The sequence below is a fragment of the Pogoniulus pusillus genome, unplaced genomic scaffold (assembly GCF_015220805.1).
Source record: "Pogoniulus pusillus isolate bPogPus1 unplaced genomic scaffold, bPogPus1.pri scaffold_50_arrow_ctg1, whole genome shotgun sequence".
Taxonomy (NCBI): Eukaryota; Metazoa; Chordata; class Aves; order Piciformes; family Lybiidae; genus Pogoniulus; species Pogoniulus pusillus.
This window is the reverse complement of record NW_026974708.1, coordinates 1,160,012-1,180,713: the sequence shown is the minus strand read 5'-3', so window position 1 is coordinate 1,180,713 and position 20,702 is coordinate 1,160,012. Positions and strand designations below refer to the sequence as shown.

Below are 20,702 nucleotides of genomic sequence, written 5' to 3'. Positions count from 1 at the left end.
GTCTGTGCCCCACTGCTGGTGTGTCAGAAGGGACCTCACAGCCACCATCCAATGGGACAGGAAGTGCTGCTGTGCTGGAGAGGTCCCTGCTCGGCCCCACCAGCACTGCTGGAGGCAGGTGATGCCCTCCACCCCTCCTGAGCTACTCTGCCTGTGTCACGGAAGGTAGTTTGGGAGGTTGTGGGGAAAATACGTGGAGACTCACTTGTGGATTTTCAAGTGATTTATTGCTCAAACACGGAGATCCCCCTCCCGAACTAAATTCCCCACGTGAGTTCTTTTGGATTGAAGTTGTAAAATAACAGTTCAGAAAATAGCAGATAAAGGAGAGTCTGTGATTTCTTTAGAGTTCCTTTGAGTCTTTAAAGTTACTCAGTCTTTAGGTAAAGAGTTCTTTCTCCAATTTACTCACTGTTCGTAGTTCAGTTCAGCAAAGTTCAAAGGTTTTGGGCAGTGTCCCTTTGTTCGTCAGGATTGGGCCCAAGCAGGTTTCAGGCCTCTGCGAGCCCCTCTTTGGGCAGGGCCGATCAGGAACGTGAGGGCACCGGAGCAGGAGCGAGGCAGGCAGGCAGGCTAGCGAGCGAGCGGTAGGAGCAGGTACCAGCAAGCTCAAGCCAGCAAGCGCCGATCCAGGCTGGCACACCATTTTTATAATGTTCAAAAGAGGTGTAACCCTCCAGCCCAAGCTATTTTACGTTATTCTCACAGATTGGCACAAAATTACAATTAACCTATACAATTGGACAGTTCTTACCAAAACAACCTGTAGGACCACCCAAAGCTCGGCCCACACCAGGTGTGGAGCGGGCATGAGAACTGCCATTCCCCCTAGCCAAAACAGTGGCCATTGTTTACCTTTTATCTCGACTAGGGAGAGACTTTCTCATGGGGCTGAAGGACTGTTTTGGTTTTACGATGCTCTTGGCATTAATGTGAGACATTGAAACTTTTACAGCAGGGAGGCCTGCTAAGGGCTTCTGCTACCCTCCATGACAGCCTGTCTTTCAACTCCTGCTCCAGAAGGGCTCCTAGACATCCTGGGACACACCTCAGGGCAGGCACAACCTCTCTGTGGATAACGGAATCCAACTGTGAATGTTAACAAGAACTTGAAACCTGAGCAGAAAAGAGCCCAAAGTGACAGCTGAAGAAGCCTTCCTCCCCAGCACTGCCAGGATTTGTATCAATTGTTATTGTTTTCCCCTAATTTGTCCATTAAGAGCCCCACAGCTCTGTGCCAGCTCCCCACACTCTCTCTCTGGCTGTGTGAAGAGTTGCATGCAGCCACCTCTCACAGTCCATGCTCTTACCGATGGTCCAAGTGCAGAAACAGGGCTCAGAAGAACGATTGTGTTGACATTATCACAGTTGTTCTCTCTGCTTCTGCCTCAGAAGAGGTCAGGTTAGGCAACATCTGAATGTCTTGTCTGAGTCTCCTTCTTAAGACAGGGTCAAGTGGCTGAGGTAGCTGAAGATTGCCATCGCCTTCAAAGGAGCTCAGGTGAGCTCCATTCCACTGCAGAGGGAGAAAATAAAGACTTTCAGCAGGCTTGGTCTTGGTGCTGGGCACTGAGGGAAACTACCTCAGCAGAGCTGTTCTGGGCCTCACACAGGCAAGGACAAGGCTGCTGTTGAAAACAGAGGTACAAGTGAGGTGAGATGAATAGGGGCAGGCAGCCTTCTGCTGGTGCATGCTGGCACCTCTGCTGCACTGACAGGATGCCAGCATGGACAGGAAGGGAGGACTGGATCTTAAAAGGACTTATGAAAGCAGAGACCATGAGTGCCACAGGGTCATTGTGGGAGTGTCCCACTGCACTGGGCAATTAAAACTGGGATAAGCACACAGTGACAGTGGAGATGAGAGATATCTCTGTAGCCAAACTGCAGCTGCCTTCTGGAGAGCAACCTTCAAACTCATGAATCTTGCCAAGTCCTGCCAAGAGATGTGGCTGGCACACTGCAAGATGTGGCAGCCAGCAGGAGCCATTCAGCACAAGGCCTGCAAAAGGTATAGAGAACAGGACTAGCACTGTGGGGACCATAGGTGGTGCTGTCCTCAGTCCCAGAGCTGGGCAGCAGCTGGGGTAGGTACTAGAGCTGTAGCAGGTCCCCAGACAGGACCAATTCCCCAGTGCAAAGTCCAGAGAATCAGAGGGATACTGGTGGCCACCAGGGTGAGATCAGAAAGGCAGAGGAGTGTGGTGTAGGACATGGTCTCAAGTCACACACAAAAATGTCAGGGCTCTGGCAGGTGTCCACATCTAAGCTGGCCTCGTGGGCTGCTGAGGCACCCTGGGATGTTCAGAGGCAGAGTCTTTCCCCATTACTCAGGCCCTACACTGCCAGATCAGCTGTCACTGCTGTGTTCATCTCCAGGGCACTGTGTTGGGCATATTACTGGGAATAAATGTGACAGAAGGCTGAAGGTTGCAGACACTGCCTTGAGATTTCCCTTCTTTATGGCCATGGTGCTCTGGAGGCCAGCTCTGTGCCAGCAGTGCCCCCGGCCTGTCCCTGCCTGCAGCCTCAGCACTGCCTCGCAGCAGGACAGTAACAAAGCTGCAGAGCCCTCAGGCCTTGCCCTGCTGCAAGGGTTCAGCAGGATAGTGTGGAAGGGAAGAAAGGGCAGCTCAGGGCAGCTCAAGTGCTGGGAGTCCCTGACACTGCTGCTGTGCTGGGACTCTCCCCCTCCACCTCTGCACACAGGCACTGCCCTGCAGCTTTACCCAGCTCTTGAATGCAGCATCTTGGACGAAAGTGTCACTGCAGACTCCAGTGTATAATACTCAGAGGACAGCATTCCTCCTTTGCAGTCTGAGTAAAATTCTACAGGTAGGCAGAGAATTATGAGTGGGAAGAAGAATAAAATTTGATTGTGCACAACCAGAGAAACACAAGAAACCACCATTAGAAGAACCTGAGCAGCCAGGCTGGGCCTACGCTGAGACCAGAACTGCTCTGCAGCAGAAGAGAAACAGTTTACTGCTTCTGAAAGCATCCAGTTGTAAGCTTCCTCAAGGCACCCTTGAGCTCGTGGTTCCCCAGGATGTAGATGAGAGGGTTCAGTGCTGGAGGCACCACTGAATACAGAACTGACACAAACAGGTCCAGGAACAGGGAGGAAATGGAGGAGGGCTTCAGGTAGGCAAAGGATCCACAGCTGATAAAGAGGGAGAGCACAGCCAGGTGAGGGAGGCAGGTGGCAAAGGCTTTGTGGTGTCCCTGCTCAGAGGGCATCCCTGCTGAGATGGCATCCTCAGCACTGCCCTTGTCATGGAGAGTAGCAAAAAGCTTCTCTAGGCTTTTGCTATATGGTGTAATTTCTAGTGCCTCACATTCAAGCCAGAAGCATCGAAAAACCAAAACAATCTTTCAGTCCCATGGGAAGATTTCTCCCCAGGGTAAGTGAAAGGGTAAACACTGGCCATGTTTTCCCTTCCACTTGACCTCGCTTTTCAGACAACAGGATATTGTTTTGGTTAAGTAAGAACAACTATCTCAAGTTTGCCCAGCACCTGCAGGTGGGCTGGCCTGAGGAGTGGTCTTTACTTTGTTTAGGTAATGTTATCCAATTATATAGATTGCTTACTGTCTTTTACCAATATATGTGAACAACGTAAAAATGGTCCGAGTTGTGGGATAGTCCTGTCTTGGAACATTATAAAAATGGTGGACAGGCCAGGATCGGTGCCCTTGCGCTCGCGCGCTCTCTCGCCCTTGTGCTCGTGCTCGTGCTCTTGCCCTAGCCTTCTAGTCTGCGTCTTGCACTTCTGGGTTTTTCCAGCCTTTCTGGTTTTTTCCCTGGACTTAACAACAACAAACTGCTCACCGATCTAGTCTCGCCTCGGGTGGACCCCGAGTCGCGGAGACTACATTCTGCATGCCTGGACCCTCATCGGGAGAATGAGAGACTCCTTACCAAGCTATAGACTGTGAGTAGCTGACTGACGAACTATTAACTCAAACCAGAGACTCAAGGAACTCTCTTTAAACATCATAGACTCTATAATTTGCCATTTTCGGAAATGTTACTTTGATCTCAATCAAAAAGAATTCACAGTGGTGGTGTAGTTTCGGGAAGAGGGAATCCGCATTCTTTGCAATAAATCACTGATAAAATAGTCAACGCCTCGCGTATTTTCCCCATAACTCTGCCGCGAAACTGCGTTCCACGACAGCCCTGAAGATCTGCACATAGGACACCACAATGAACACAAAGCAGACAAATGTTAAACAGGCACTGGGCACAATGAGCCAAACCTCCCTGAGGTAGGCTCTGGAGCAGGAGAGCTTGAGGAGCTGGGGGATCTCACAGAAGAACTGGTGCACAGCATTGCCCTGGCAGAGGGGCAGGGAAAATGTATTGGCTGTGTGCAGCAGAGCACAGAGAAGGCCATAGGCCCAGGCAGCTGCTGCCATGTGGGCACAAGCTCTGCTGCCCGGGAGGGCGCCATAGTGCAGGGGTCTGCAGATAGCAATGTAGTGGCCACAGGCCATGATGGTGAGCACAGAAAGCTCTCCTGAAATGAAAAAGAGAACAAAAAAGACCTGTGCAGCACAGCCTTTGTAGGAGATGTCCCTGATGTCCCATAGGGAATTCACCATCAATTTGGGGACAGTGGTGGAGATAATTCCATGAGTATTCCCCAGAAAATCCTCTCAGAATTACTTCTTTTTCTTTAGAGGAGTTTTGTGCACTCTGTTGCAGAGGGGGATTTCTGTACCTACGCCTATTTGGCAGAGGTGAGAAGTTAAATTTGAGGTGATAAAATTTATTAAAATTAATATTTATGAACTCTCGCCACCCCCAACCACTGTGTATTAAAACTTAGTTCTTGTGCAAAGTTATGAAAACAATTTAGGACAGAATATATACAGGGATTGGGTCAATAACTGCCAAAACATTCTAACTATAGAGAGAAGAATTTCCCTTTGGCTTAGTGCCGCTTGGGAGCTTATACTATTTGCCCAGCAGGGGGGCTGAAACTCTGTCTGCCCTAGGGCAGAGATAACTTATATTACAGAGGAATTAAAGCTTTACTTATAAGTCTTGCTATTAATTATTAATCACCCTCCCAGGGTTGTGTCACAGCCTGTGCGCAGTGTCTGGATCTTTGCCCGTGGACTCTGTGAGGCTGGAATCTTCCTGGCTTGAGGGGAAATGATAAATCAATCTTCCCAATCTCTGGGGTCTTAGGTTTCTCTAACCTTTTGTTCTCCTGGCGAGGGGTGATCTCTGCCTCGATGCTGCTGCCTTCGTCTGGATGCCGTGTCCAGGGATTATCAGCTGGCAGGATTCCAGGAATGGGGGAAGAATGTCCGTGCAGTCTCTGGCATGGTTCTCTCCACAGATTCAGGCTGTGGGTGTGTGGGTTAGCAGACAATCCAGAAGTCTGCTTCCTGGTTTTCTCCAGGCAAAAAGCAGTGGGCATGCAAAGTATGCTAGGCTGCTGGGAGTCTGAGCTCCATAGATAAAGCAAAGCAGGATCTTGTCCTGATAGCAACATAGCTTGCAGATATGCATAGCTGGCTTAGGAGGCTATCGGCTCCTTATATATATATCTATATATAGATGTGTGTGTGCAGGCTTGAACGAGCTCTGCATCTAAGGTACGCAGGCAGGTAAGCTGCAATTGAGATCAATGCATGAGGTCTGAGCCTCTGAGCATCAGAGCTGTGCAGTGGCTTCCGAGCGTGTGAGTATGAGCAGCTGAGCGCTTCAGGTGAAGGTCAGAGCTGAGTCTGATCCTTGCAGGTGGGTCAGAGAGCTGAGCTGAGCTGCACTGAACACGTGGTTCTCCTGTGCACCGCTCTTTATGGACTGTGGGCCAAGATTAATGTGCCCTTTGGCCACCAGAGTGACCAATCAGGTTGGCAGTGAGCCAAACCTTACCATGATTGGCAGGAGGCTCTTGCCTGGACTCTCCCAAATACGGGGATCACATGGGCTTGCCCCAGGGATACACGAGCTGGGTGTGTGTGTGTTACACAACTTGTTTACTACCAGGGGTCCTGGCACAGAAAAACATGTCCAGGCATGTAGGGGCATAAAGAAGCCTCTGTTTGGGCCTACAGGCCCTCCACAACAACTCTCAGCCTCACACCCTTGCAGCCATCCCAGCAGAAGGCAGCTCTCAAGTCCTCGGACTCCATTGGTGCAGATGGGAAGCTCTACTCTGGAGCATCTCTTCCTCCTCCTGTGTAGCAGAAATCCCAGAGGCTGTGGGATGTGCCCCTTTACAAGCTCCAAGAACAGCAAATCCCTTCTCCCTTCTTGTGCTGCTGTCTTCTTCTGGATGCTCTCTCCAGAGATGCGTAGACAGGATCTGAGGTGCAGGAGTTGGATGTCGTGCAGTCTCAGCATGGTTCTCACGTGGCTATCAGGCCAATCGCTTGCAGACAATTGGAGTCTGCTTCTTGGTAACTCGGCAGCAGTGGCGCTTACCAGGCAGTAACAGAGCAGCGGGCGTGCAAGATGTGCACGGCTGCTGGGAGTCTATGGGCTCCACATACATATAGGCAGGCTTAAGTGAGCTCTGCAACTAAGTGCACAGGCAGGGGAGCCTGAGCTATGCAGGTCTGAGTCCAAGTTGCAAGTGAGTCAGAGCTATGCAGGGAGTCTGAGCATGTTGTTTTCCTGTGTACCCCTCTTTATTGAATGTGGGCCGAGGTTAATGGCCCCTTGGCCACAATATTTTCCAACAGGCTTTTGGCAGTCAGACAAAACACACCAAATTAGGAAGGATCCATAAGTCTAGTACCCCCAAACATGGGAAGAGCATAGGTGGGCCACACCATGAGCACAAGGGCTTACACAACCTGTTTACAGACAGGGGTCCTGGCAGGGCAAGGCATAAATAAGCCTATTTTCAGACCTACAGGCCCTCCACGACAAGAAGAAGGGGAGGAAAACCTCCCTCAATCTGCTGCCCACACTCTCTGCCCCCTAGGATCCCATTGGCCTTCTTGGCCACCAGGGTACATTGCTGTGCCATGGATGCTGTCCACCAGCACTCCCAGGTCCTTCTCCACAGGGCTGCTCTCTAGCAGTCACCTCCCAGCCTGGACTGCTGCAGTTTATTGTTCCTCCCCATGTGCAAGACTCTGCACTGATCCCTGTTGAACCTCATCAGGTTCCTCTCTGCCCACCTCTCAGCCGTCCAAGTCTCAGTGAATGGCCTCACAGCCTCCAGATGTCTCAGCCAAGCCAAGTTTGGTATCCTCAGCAAACTTGCTGAGCAGCCTCTGTCTGTCTGTGCCCTCAGCAATGGCATTGATGAAGATGTTAAACAGAACCATCTGTTCAACCCACCCCCACTGATCCCTGGGGGACTCCTCTCGTGGCAGCTCTCCAGCTGCCCTTGGCACCACTGAGTACCACTCTGCACTCCATTGTGTAACCAGTTCCTAACCCATCTCACTGCCTGCTCTGCTGCCCGAGCCTGCTCTCAAGGACGTTGTAGGAGACAGTGTCAAAGCCTTGCTATGGTCAAGGCAGACTACGTCCACTGCTCTGCCTGCAGCTTTCCATGCAGTTAGGGCATGCCACAATGCTATCAGCTTAGCAAGGCCTGATTTCCTCATGCTAAATCCATTCTGACTACTCCTGATCACCTTCTTCTCTTCCAAGCATCTCGAAGTGACCTCCAGAATGAGCTGCTCCATCATTTTTCCAGGGATGGAGGTGAGGCTGACTGCTCTGGAGTTACCTGGAAGCTGTTTCCAGCTTTCTTGTCCAAGGAAAGGCTGTGGCTGTGCTGTTGGTGCTGTTGTGACATGGACTTGATGGCACCATTACTGAGATTCTCCTCCAAGTTGAGTTGTGTTATCCCAAATTGCTTTTCAAATTGTGGCAGGCCAAGAGCCTCCATCAGCTGCTTACGGTCACTGCCACTGTGACTGCATCCAGAGCTGAGGCTGAACACAGCTGAGAGCAAGACAGAGTCAGGTTGGGTCACAGGAAGGGTTCCCAAGGAGTTGGTGTCTTTGTCACTGATTCTTTCCCCTGAGGCAAACCTTCAGATATCAGCCACTGATTGCTTCCCAGTGCCCACAGAGAAGGCTGCCATGGGTGTCCTGGGCTGTGTCAAGGACTTCTTGTTAAGCAAATAAAAAACCTGGTTTGCTAAAATGTCAGCATCCATGGGACTGAATGCTCCTGCTGCTGCTCCTGGGATGCAGTCAGGGGTCTCCTTGAGCACTTTGGACAGGGGAGCTGTAGACCTGCAGCTCTGCCAACTGTCCTGGGCATGCCATCCCAGGCATGGGGAGCAGGTCAGTCTGGTTGCAAGGATGTAAACCTGTGCTGAGAGCTCTGCTGAGTGGAGCGAACATGATGGGCTCAGCAGCATTCTTAGGTGCCACACAGCCCTCCCTGTGATGTCACACACAGCCTACTCTATGACATCACACATCCCACTCTGTGGCACACAGCTCTCTCCATGACATCACACCATCCTCTCCATGATCTCACACAACCTGCTCCATGGCCTCAAGCTAAGATGCCACACAACCCTGTCTATGACCTCACACAGCCCACTCCATATCACAGACCCTGCTCTATGTTGTCACAAAACTCTATCTATGACAGGCCAGAGGGACAGGAGAGCATCCAGAGGGACCTGGCCAAGCTGCAGAGCTGCATCCAGGTGAGCTTCATGAGGTTCAAAAGGAGCAAGTGCAGGGTCATGCACCTGGGCCACAACAATTCTCCCTGACAATACAGCCTGGGGCAGGAAGTGACAGGAAGCAGGCCTGAGGAAAAGGACTTGAGGGTACTGAGGGACAAGAAGCTGAGGGACTGTGGTGGAGGGGCAGCAGCCCCAAAACTGAGGCTTCTCTATGCCTCTACATGCCTGGACATGCTTTTCTGCTAGGACCCATGGCAGTAAAGAGGTTGTTTAACACACACACACCCAGTCTGTGTACCCCTGGGGTCCGCCCAGGTAATCCCCTAATTGGGAGGGTCCAGGCAAACAGCTATTGCCTATTAAGGTAAAGTTTGGGCTTACTGCCAACCTGATTGGTCACTTTAGATGGCCAAATGAGCCACGAATCTAGGCTCAGAATCTATAAAGAGGAGTGCAAAGGAGCACCACGTGTTAAGAGAGTTCAGAGCATTCAGAGATTCAAGCTCAGCTCTCTGATCCACATAGCAGCACAGACCTGCTTGCATGGCCTAGACACAGAGTCAGGCCCTTACTCTCTTGCAAACATTACTGAGGCTCAGCCCTCTTGCATTGATCTCAAGGTGCAGTTATCCTGTCTGCAAACCCTTTGAGAAGCAGAGCGCCTGCACGCCTGCATCTGATATATATATGAGAAGCCAAGAGCCCCCTGCCTAAGCCTAGAGCAGGTGTACATACTGGCTTGCTATCCTGCATTTAGCTATGGAGCTCAAGTCTCCCTGCAGCCCGGCACACTGCTTACCAGCTGCCCTGTAAGCCTGGTAAGATCTAGGCTCAGCAGACCTTCCAGACTGTCTGCTAACCTACAAACACAGCCTGCTAGCAGTACAGACGACCATGTCAGAAGCTGCACAGACAAATCCTCCTCCTGCACCTGGAAATCCTGCCAGCTGACCATCCCTGGACACGGCATCCAGAAGAAGCAGCAGCACCGTGGCAGAGACCACTTCACACCAGGAGTGAAGGTCAGAGAAATCCTGTTTACCCCAGAGACTGGGAACACTTATCATTCCCTGCAAGACGGGATAGATTCCAGCTTCACCAAGATCCGAACACTGGCCACACTGTGGCACAATTCTGGGAGGGTGATTAATAATTAATACTTAAGAGCAACACATCTAAGTAAGCTTTAATTCCTTTGTAATATAAGTTACCTCTGTCTGAAGAGCAGACACAGTTTCAGCCCTTGCTGGGCAGACAGTAGAGCTGTTAAGAGGCATTAAGCCTAAGGGAATCTTTCTCTCTGTCTATAGTTGTTGATAATTTGATATTTCCATTTAATAATCCAATCCCTGTAAATATATCCCTACTGTTTTCATAACCTTGCACAAAGAGCTTAATTACATAGTGGTTGGGGGTGGTACAAATTTGTAAATATTAATTTTAATAAATAATTTTATAAAAAATTTAATACCGCCTCAAATTAATTTCTCACCTCCTGCTAACAGAGAAGGAATAAGAGAAATCCCCTCTATTACAGGGACATGAGCAGGCAGTGTGAGTCTGCAGCACAGAAGGCCAACAGCAGCCTGTGCTGCACCAAAAGGTGCATTGACAGCAGATCCAGAGAGGAGATTCTGCCACTTTGCTCTGGTGAGACCTCACCTGCAGTACTGCATCTGGGTCTGGAGCCCTCAACACAGCAAGGACATGGACCTGATGGAGAGGGTCTAGAGGAGGCCACAAAAGTGATCGAGGGGTTGAAGCAGCTCTGTTAAGAGGACAGGCTGAGGGAGCTGAGATTGTTCAGCCTGGAGAAGAGTAGGCCCTGGGGAGACCAAATAGCAACATTCCAGGACCTGAAGGGGGCTACAAGAAGGCTGGAGAGAGACTGTGTGCAAAGGCCTGCAGGGACAGGCCGAGGACAATGGCTGTAAACTGGATCAGAGCAGATTGAGATTGGATGTTAGGAACAGGCTCTTCAGTATGAGGGTGGTGCAACACTGGCACAGGCTGCTCAGGAAGATGGTTGGGGACCCATTCTTGGAGATAATCAGGCTGAGGATGGACAGGGCTGTGGACAACCTGATCTAGTGGAGGATGCACTGTGTGCAGTTCTGGAGCCCCCAGCACAAGGACATGGAACTGCTGGAGCCAGTCCAGAGGAGGCCACCAAGATGATCAGAGGGCTGGAGAAGCTCTGCTATAAGGACAGGTTGAGAGAGTTTGGGCTCTGCAGTCTGGAAATGAGAAGGCTTCCAGGAGATCTTCTAGGATCTGAAGTGGGCTACAGGAGGGCTGGGGAGGGACTATTGACAAGGTCCTGCAGGATGAGGAAGAATGGGTTTGAACTGGTAGAGGGGAGTATCTTGGAGGGCCTATAGGCCCAAAATAGGCTTATACCTGTTTAACTACTAAAAAGGACACAGTAGATCTGGCACCATAAAGTCTGGCCTGCTGTACAGGGTTAACCTCCAGGGAGAGTAACCTTGAACCTGACCTTAGATGGTCTTGATCCCTCCCCAGGAGTGGGTCTGAACACTAACAGGTGATGGTTAGCCCACTCTCCCTTCCTGACTAAAGATCCATGAAAGCAGGGGGACTTCCTGTTTCTTGCTCTCTGTGCTCCCTGCCTCCCAGCAGGTAAGCATCCTGTTCCTGGTTCTCCTTGTTTTACCGAGTGGCCAACACCCACGAGGCAGACAAAGCCATCACCATCACAACTGGGTTGTATTTACACAGTTTGTATTTGTTTTCCCTTCCCTATACCTTTGTAACTTCCCTACCTGTCCCAGGTTAGGGCAGATCCCTCCCCCGGGGAGAAATAAACTCACCACAGCATGGATTTTTTTTTTTTAAAGTCAGGGAAAGATGAAATTGTTTTTCTTATAGTGTAAGTATAACAGTGTAAAGAGAGGTAATGGGGGAGGTTGCCCAACAAATTCTTTTCATGAATTACAGGAACCTGTCACCTGCTACCTTTTGTAACACCTCTGAATGAGCTGGACCAGCTCGGTTGGTAGAACCTCTACTGTTCACTACCAAAGTGGCTTGGGCTAGATGTTTCTCCCAGTTCTTTAAGGTTCCTCCCCCCATTGCCTTTAAAGTTGTTTTTAGCAAGCCATTGTAACATTTAATTTTGCCTGAGGCAGGTGCATAATAGGGGATGTGATAGATCCACTCAATGCCGTGCTCTTTGGCCCAAGATTTTATGAGGTTATTTTTAAAGTGGGTACCATTATCTGATTCAATTCTTTCTGGAGCGCCATGTCGCCACAGGATTTGTCTTTCCAAGCCCAGAATGATGTTAGATGCAGTAGCATGGGAAACTGGATAGGTTTCCAGCCATCCAGTGCTTGCTTCTACCATGGTCAGCACATATTGCTTTCCAGTCTGAGAACGAGGTAGAGAGATGTAATCAATCTGCCAGGCTTCACCGTATTTGTACTTTGCCCATCGCTCACCATACCACAAGGGCTTCAGACGCTTGGCTTGTTTAATAGCAGCACAAATATCACAGTCATGTATAACTTGTGTTATAGCGTCCATGGAGATGTTGATTGCTCTATCCCATGCCCATTGGTAGGTAGCATCTCTGCCTTGATGTCCTGAGGAATCATGGGCCCACCAGGCTAAGAACAGTTCACCTCAGTGTTCCCAATCTAAATCCAAGTTACAATTCACATCGGTTTGAAACACCTTGGCAGCCAAATCTGCCTGATGGGTGTGCTGATGTTCCTCAGTAGCTTTACTCTTGGGCATGTGAGCGTCTATGTGTCGTACTCTTACAGGGATTTTCTCTAGACGGGCAGCAATGTCCTGCCAGAAGTCAGCAGCCTAAATTGGCTTTCCTTTCTGTTGTCAATTATTTCTTTTCCAGTCCTTTAGCTAACCCCATAAGGCATTAGCCACCATCCACGAATCAGTATAGAGGTAAAGCATGGGCCAATTCTCACGTTCAGCCACATCAAGAGCAAGTTGGATAGCTTTTACCTCTGCAAACTGGCTCGACTCACCTTCTCCAGCTTTTGCTTCAGCCACTGCTCGCACAGGGCTCCAAACTGCAGCTCTCCATTTTTGCTTGTTTCCAACAAGGCAACAGGAACCATCAGTAAATAGACCATTGTCGCGGAGGAGTTTGGGTTTTGGGGGAATGAAATACGAGGCCAATTTTTAAAGAGTTTAAAAGGATTTAATATTCTATATACTAGGAATCCCCCTCCCCAAACTTATTTATAACTACCCCACATAAGTTCTTTGTATGCTGTTTCAAGATTATTATTATTATTATTACAGAATGTCTATGAATAACAAATTAGGAATTCAGCAAAGATTTGAAAGGATTTAGGAAGAGAGTCTGTGGCTTGAAAGTGCCGCTGGCAGGCTTATTGAGAGATCATTCTGGCTGAAATCGAGTTTCTCGGTTACTCACTGGCCGTAGTCAGTTTTGAAGGTCCCAAATGTCGTGGATTGGAACAATTCGGGAGTTATTGGAGCGCGTTGTCTGAGCTTCCGCAGGTACAAGCCAAGCTGGGCGCTGGTGTCCGGAGGCTGATGAATACACAGATCAGAGCACTGACGAGTCAGCTCTGTAGCCGTGCGTGCGTGTGTGTGTGAGCGAGCAAGTGCAAATGTGAAAGCTGCTTGCTTTATTAAGGGAATGCAGTGTCTTAAATAGTGTTCAGAGGAGGTGTACCAGCCAGATTGATGCTGGCACAAGTGGACAGTACCGATTGACTCAAAGTTATGTGTAAGACACAGATAGGTTATTACCCCAGGGGCTGGCAAGGGTCAGCCCCCAGCAGGTGTGCGTAGGGTGCTCACAGTGTCTCCAACTCAAGGTCCTTTTCCCATAACAAGGTCTCATGTTTACATTTCATGCCCCTCTGCAGGAGAAATTCTCCCACAGGCTGTAACGGCGGTTGGGATGTAGTCATGCAGTGGCTGGGTGGTTGGTTTTGACCCCGCGATTGATGGTCTTTTCAGCCACAGTTCTGTCCAAATGAGGGCTTGTGCAACCCTCCACCACAAGCATAGTTCCTTTCTTCTTCAGACAAATCACTGTAAGGAGGAGCTTCCTCAGCCCAATTTACTCGCTCCTCTGGAGGATTTATACAGTTTGTGCCTTCTGGCCAGTTGGTGATCATTTCCACTATGCCAGGTCGTTCAAGACTCCCCATGCGTGCTCGCTGTGTTATGAGAGCCATCCACTTAGACCAGGTAATATCAGTTGCGTGATGTGGCGATGACCTTTCCTTTAAACATCCAGTTCAAAACTGGTAATCTGGGAGCCAAAAGAATCTGTTCCTATTACTTCTGAAGCAGCTTTTGCTCCTTCATAAGCAGCAAGAATCTCTTTCTCTGTTGGTGTATAGTTTACTTCTGACCCTCTATACCCTCTACTCCAGAAACCAAGTAGTCAACCACGTGTTCCTCCTGGGGCTCTTTGCCATAGGCACCAGGTTGGACCATTATCACTCACAGCCGTATACAGAATGTTCTTAATGTCTGGATCAGTTTGAACAGGCCCCAAACCCATTGCATGAACTACTTCCTGCTTTATCTGATCAAAGGCTGCTTGTTGTTCAGGTCCTCACTGAAAGTTGTTCCTCTTCTGAGTTACATCATACAAAGGCTTTATAATTTGGCTGTATCCAGGGATGTGCAGCCTCCAAAATCCAACTGTTCCCAAGAAAGACAATGTGTCCTTCTTATTCATGGGATTTGCCATGGTGGAAACTTTATCTATCACATCCATTGGAATGTGATGGCAACCATCTTGCCAACGAATTCCAGGAACTGGATCTCTCTAGCAGGTCCTTTCACCTTGTCTTCCTTTATGGCAAAACCTGCCTTCAGCAGAATGGCAATGATTTTGTTACCTTTCTCAAAAACTTCTTGTGCTGTGTTCCCCCAGACAATGATGTCATCAATGGACTGCAGATGCTCTGGAGATCCACCTTTCTCCAATGCATCATGGATCACTGCATGACAGATTGTTGAGCTGTGCTTCCACCCCTGGGGCAAATGATTAAATATATACTGAATTCCCCTCCAAGTGAAAGCAAATTGAGGCTTGCATTCTTCTGCTATTGGAATAGAAAAGAAAGCATTAGCAACATCTATGGTTGCATACCATTTGGCCTCCTTGGATTCCAGCTCATACTGGAGTTCTAACATGTCTGGCACAGCAGAACTCAAGGGCGGAGTCACTTCATTTAGGCTGCAGAAATCAACTGTTAGTCGCCATTCTCCATTTGCCTTTCGCACAGGCCATATGGGACTGTTGAAAATTGAATGGGTCTTTTTAATGATGTCCTGGCGCTCCAGATGATGAATCAGATCATGTATGGTCACCAAAGAGTCACGGTTTGTTCTATATTGCCTGTGGTGTACAATTTGGGTGGCAACTGGCAACTTCATATCCTCTACATTATGCTGCCCAACAACTGCATACTCATCTGAGAGCTCAGGCCTAGCAGACAACTTCAGTTTATCTCCAACTGCTTCTACAGTTGCTATCCCAAAGGTCCACTTAAAACCCTTGGGATCCTTAAAGCATCCTCCTCTCAGAAAATCAATTCCCAAGATGCAAGGTGCATTTGGACCCGTTACAATGGCATGCCTTCGCCAATCACTCCCAGTCAAACTCATCTCTGCCTCTAACCTTGTCAATTCTTGAGAGCCTCCTGTAATTCCAGAAATAGTAGCAGACTCCATTCCTTTACAGTTTGAAGGCATCAATGTGCATTGTGCACCCGTGTCCACTAGAGCCCTGTATTTCTGAATTTTCAAGGTACCAGGCCATTTAACATATACATTCCAGTATATTCTGTTGTCTTCCTGGTCCCTGGCCTCCACCTGGTAAGAATCAGGGCCCCCCTAATGTTGGCCATTACAAGTGCAATTGGCACAGTGTTTAGTGGTGTTAGCTGAATCATCACCAGAACCATCTGAGTCATGTGGGGAAACTGAGGTGACTACTCTTTTAGGCTTCTCACTCTGTAACTCTCTCACTCTTTTTAGAGGAAGTGAGGTAGGTTTTCCATCCCATTTATCCATGTTTTCACCAAACTGGTCACGTAAGATTAGCCAAAGAGACCCACGTGACTGTTGTCTATTTTTTAGTGAGTTAGGTTGAATTGGTCTTCTAGGAGGACACCTATCCCTGATGGCCGAGACATGTACCCACTCTGAGGGTGAAGAAGAAAGTTCACTGTCCTTTGCCAACTGGGATAGGGAGGTTTTAAATTCCTCCTTGAGTTGCTTCATGCTATCTTTAATCTCTTCAGTCATAGTATTTATGGCTGACACCATAGCATTAACCGTAAGGCTATCCTCCATTTGCCTCATTTGATCAGCGAATTCACCCACAGTCATAGAAGTTGTTGCATCATCTTTCCCCACCATTTTACTTGCCAATGTATGGGCATAATTAGAGGGGGCGAGCTGAATAAGTTTCTTTAGGAGAGCTCGGCTCATTGGTATCTCCTCAGGGTCCTCCGTTGTATAATCTCCATAGATTAGCTCTCTTATGGCCACCTCTCGCAAGCACTGAACCCCCTGTTCAGTTGTATTCCAGCGTAAGGGTCTCCAGGGTAAATCATCCCTGTTAGGGTACCGCAGTACCACAGCTGTCAATACGCATGACCAGAGGTTAGAGCTGCCACTGTGATGGCCTAAGTGCTTATCTATGCCATTGTCTCTCGAGAAAACTCCCAACTGCCTTACTGTCCGAGGGTTTATATCTATGGTGTCCATGCCTCCATGCCAGCATCTGTTCAGCCAACTCATCAGCAGTTCTCGCTCTTTCCGGGCATAGTCTTGCCTAATATGCCTGACCTCCTTCCTTGGCAATGGGGCTTTCTCCTCATCATCACAATCATCCGTCTCCTGAATATATTTTCCCTTTGCTCTAGTCTTTCCACTCCTTGTCCCCACAAGGGTACAGCCTTCACACCAGCCGATGTACCCTCTCCTGGATCCTCTTCCCTTTGCTTCATGAGTTGAGCAGACTTCTGAAGCTCCTCAACCACAGCAAAAGGGTTACCCTGCTCTAGTTTATCCCCATTGTCTTCTGAGCTATCACGACCCCCAAGGCTAGCTGCCATTTTTCTCCTCGTTTTAACCGGGGCAAGGGAGACCTTATCTAAGGTAAACTCTGTCTTACTCTGGGAGGTGCCTTTCATTGAATCATCTGAATTTTGTTTGTCTGCCTGGCTCTGTTCCTCACGTGGTAGTGGAGCTGAGACTGAGGCAGAAGGACCCTTCCCCACAGCAGCAACAGCAGCCGGCTTGGCAGAGACAAGAAGGGCTAAGGCAAGAGCAGTGGCACTAGCAGGCTCGATGGTGTTAGTGGGCTCGCCCTCCGAGGACCCTGCCGCATTCCCCGGTACCGCTTCCAGTCCCCTGGTTGCAGGTGAAAGATTCTTTGCCTCAGCAGCCTCTCTGCTGGCAGAGGCTCTGGTCAGCAACCCTTCTACAGATCAAAACATTCAAGCTGCATTTTCCACAAACCAGTTCCTCAACTTTATCTGTCCGAGGGACTTTGCCATAGCCCACACCGTCTGCAGCCAGATCTGCCGCCGCCGCAGCAGCCCTTTGTGACTGCACTTCTGCAGGGGTTCCATCGCTTCTACCCTTACTTTTCTCCGTTCTATTAGATACAAATGGGAACCAGATTGTTTCCTGCCTCCATGCTTCAGGGTCAGTGGGGTACAGGCCATGTCCAACCATTTTTCCTCCTTTCAAAGGCTCCGAGGCAGGACGTTTCACTGCTCTGCGAGCAGTCCGTCTGCCCGGTGCCATGACCTTCTGTCGCAGAAGGGAGTTTTGTTTTGGAAAGGTTGGGGAAATTATATGCGAGGCTGATGTTTATAAAAAGTATAAATGATTTAATATTATATACACTAGAAATCCCCTTCCCAAAACTAATTTACAAATATCCCACATAAGTTCTTTATATGCGGTTTGCAAATTAAATCACAGAATGATTTATGTACAAGAAATCAGGAATTTAGCAACAGTTTATAAAAGAATTTAGAAAGAGTTTGTGGCTTGAAAATGCCAGGATTTAGGGAGAGAGTCTGTGATTTTTTAGAGAGGTCACTGAAGCTGGAGAGATTATTCAGTCTAAATTAAATTCTCGTCAGTTACTCACTGTTCAAATGCAGTTCAGAAAAGTTTCAAAGTCTTTATGAATTTTAAGGCACGTTGTCCGAGGCTCCGCGGGTCCGGTTGAGCTGAATGCTGATTCCCAAGGCTCGTAAGGATCTGGCCCCTGCCTGGAACGGTGCCGTCTCGAGCTGGTTGTTTGCGATGCGAATGCTGCGTGTGTGTGCGTGTGTGATCAGCGATCAGGGTATCGAGCAAGAGAGGTCCAAGTAGAGCAGGGTAGAGAGCGAGGGGCCAGTTAAGTTAAGGTGCAAGAGGTGCAAGTGGGTATTTTTTATAGTGTTTCAGAAGAGGTGTGTTCTGCCAACTCAGTCAGACTTGTGTTAGCTTTACAGATTGGTACAAAATTATAATCAACTTATACAATTGGCTAATTCTCACCAAAAACAACTTATGGAACCACCCAGGGGTCAGCCCCCAGCAGATGTTTGTCGAGTGGTCACCATGTCTGAGAATTCGAACCCTTTTTCCAAAACATAGCCATGTTTATGTCTTTTGTTTCTCTGAGGGAGAGATTCTCCCAAGGCCTGTACGTCTGCTGGTACAGCAGCTGCGTCAGTGCAAGCAGATAGGAGATATTGTTTTGACTTTTTGATGGAAGGCCTCTGAGCCACAATTTTGTGTATAAATGAAAATTCTGCTGTAGGGTAAAAGGGCTCTGCTCCCTTCTATGACACCTTCCTTCCCCCGCTTCGGTTGCAGACTGTTTCTTTAACCCTTAACTCCCTGCTATTGCCTCCGGAAAAAGTAAAAACCTCACTTACAGCCTGTTTGTTCCTGCATCTCTCTCGTCTCCACACTACAACCAGACCTACAATAGCAGCCAAAACCATCAAGTTCACACATATTAGGCAGGCTACTGGGTAGCTCAGCTCTTCCAAATAACTCCTAGTCTCTGACACCAGTGTAACATACGGCAGATCCTCAGCAACATTCCTAAACCCTAAAATATTCCTAACAACATCTCCAACCTTCCTTAGCACAGCTTTTACCGAGTCCCAGACCATCTTAGCGAAGAATGAACACACCTGGTAGTGCACCATAGCTGTAAAACACTGCTGAACCGACAGAGTCAGAATTGAGGCAATAATAGGCCAGAATATATCAAACAACTTCATTATTCCCTGATGTTCTTATTCTGATTATCAATCAAAAGGGAAAAAAAACAAACCAAGATCGTGCCCCACGTTTGGAAAAGCACCAAAATTAATGTCCCAGGTTAGGGCTGATCCCTCCCCTGGGGAGAAATAAACTCACCACAGCATAGATTTTTTTTTTTTTTTTTTTGGAAAGTCAGGGAAAGATGAAATTGTATTTCTGGTAGTGTAAGTATAACAGTGTAAAGAGAGATAATAACTAGAGAAGGAAGAAAAAAAAAACCCAATACAATAACCTTAAGGGAGATGGGGGAGGGGTCAAGTGGCGGTGAAGCATCAGAAGCAGCAGTAGCCAAAACAGCAGCTGGGGAAGATAGGAGCAGCTGAAGCAGCAGAAGCCAGCAGGAGAAGGGCAAGAACAAGCTGTGCTTCTGGACATTAAGCTCTTGATGCTCCAATGAAATTGTATTAATTTATCTATTGTTGCCATTATGTGGCCTGTCCCTGAAGTGTTCATCTTTCCCCTATGTCTGAGCTAGAGAATCAGCTCAAACAGCCACAATAAGTTACCATCTTTTCTGGATAATGATTGATATGTTTTGGGAATATTCTAAGAAGTTGCCTATGCAGGTCTATGTGCATTTTCTGAATTCTGTTGGAAATCTAACCATTTTTGGGAATGCTTCTGAAACATGGAACAACTCTGAGAATGTGTGCTGGGACACAGAAGGTCCAGATATTTTTGGGGGAAAATGGTACTTCCTAGCAGATTTTGCATTGTGTTTAAATGTGATTCAGGGAGGTTTTATTGCGTTTTTAACCTGGACCATGTGCAGGCCACAATTGTCTGCGGCCATTAGGACTTTTGGGAAAGACATAAGCAGAGGGAGTGGTGGTCCACCCAATACTTGCCGCTGTGGGATGCCATTGCAGAGGCTTGCAGACCGGCCCTGGCTCGCCAATCGTGAGCAGCCTGGTGGGCCATGATTTGGTGGTCCCTGCCTCGAGTGCAGGTCCACCCCAGGCTCTGCCCCAAGCTCTGCCCCAAACTCCACCCAAGGTCTCACCCAGAGCTCTGCCCCAGACTCAACCTCCACAGACAATCAGCTCTCATACTATTGCCCTTGCCCCTGTGATAACTCCCTGGATGAAATTACTAAAGATGAGCCCTTTCCCAGACACAGATCCAGTGGCAGGAACCTCTGCAGGAACCAGCACCCCCCAGCAACATGCACCAGATGGGAATGGATCTGAAAGAGAAATGGTACTGACCAGCTCAATGCCCAGGAAGGAGATCAGGCAGGCAAGGCAGGAGTATGCAAGAGCCTATGGGCAATCTTAGCCTGGCTCTTGAGCTGCTGGGATGGAGGAGCAGAAACTGTGGACTTAGATCAGAGGGAAGCTAAGCTGTTGGGGTCCTTGTCAAGGGATGAGGGTGTGGATAAAGAGCTAAAGAGCTGAGGATGCTCGATGGCACCCACACACTTTGGGCCAGACTCCTCACAGCTGTGAGACAGATACCCCTCCAAGGATGACATGATCTTCCATCCCCTTAAGTGGGCTAATATGGAACAGGGGATCACGTGCCTGAGGCAAATGGCTGTGCAAGAGATAATCTGTAGAGATTGCCAACTGCCTCTGGACCCTGATGATGTCCATATGAAGCTGTCTCTCTTAGAGAAATTGACCCAGTGTGCCCCTTCCACATACGCACACACACTGGGAGGGCTGCTGTTGGGCAGAGACACAAACAATCTTCCAGCTGTCTGGGAATTTGTTAATGACCTGAGGCAGTTTGAAG

The 20,702-nt window shown here is 48.7% G+C and overlaps 1 protein-coding gene across 1 annotated transcript in view; it reads right to left on the bottom strand.

Annotated features, from left to right (window-relative positions):
- Positions 1-687: 687 nt before the first annotated feature.
- The window catches only part of LOC135174192 (gastrula zinc finger protein XlCGF57.1-like), a 59,432-nt gene continuing 39,417 nt past the window's right edge, over positions 688-20,702 (bottom strand). The window contains exon 2 of the transcript XR_010301782.1: positions 688-1,516. The gene's annotated coding sequence lies outside the window, so the exon portion shown is untranslated. The remainder of the gene's footprint in view (positions 1,517-20,702) is intronic.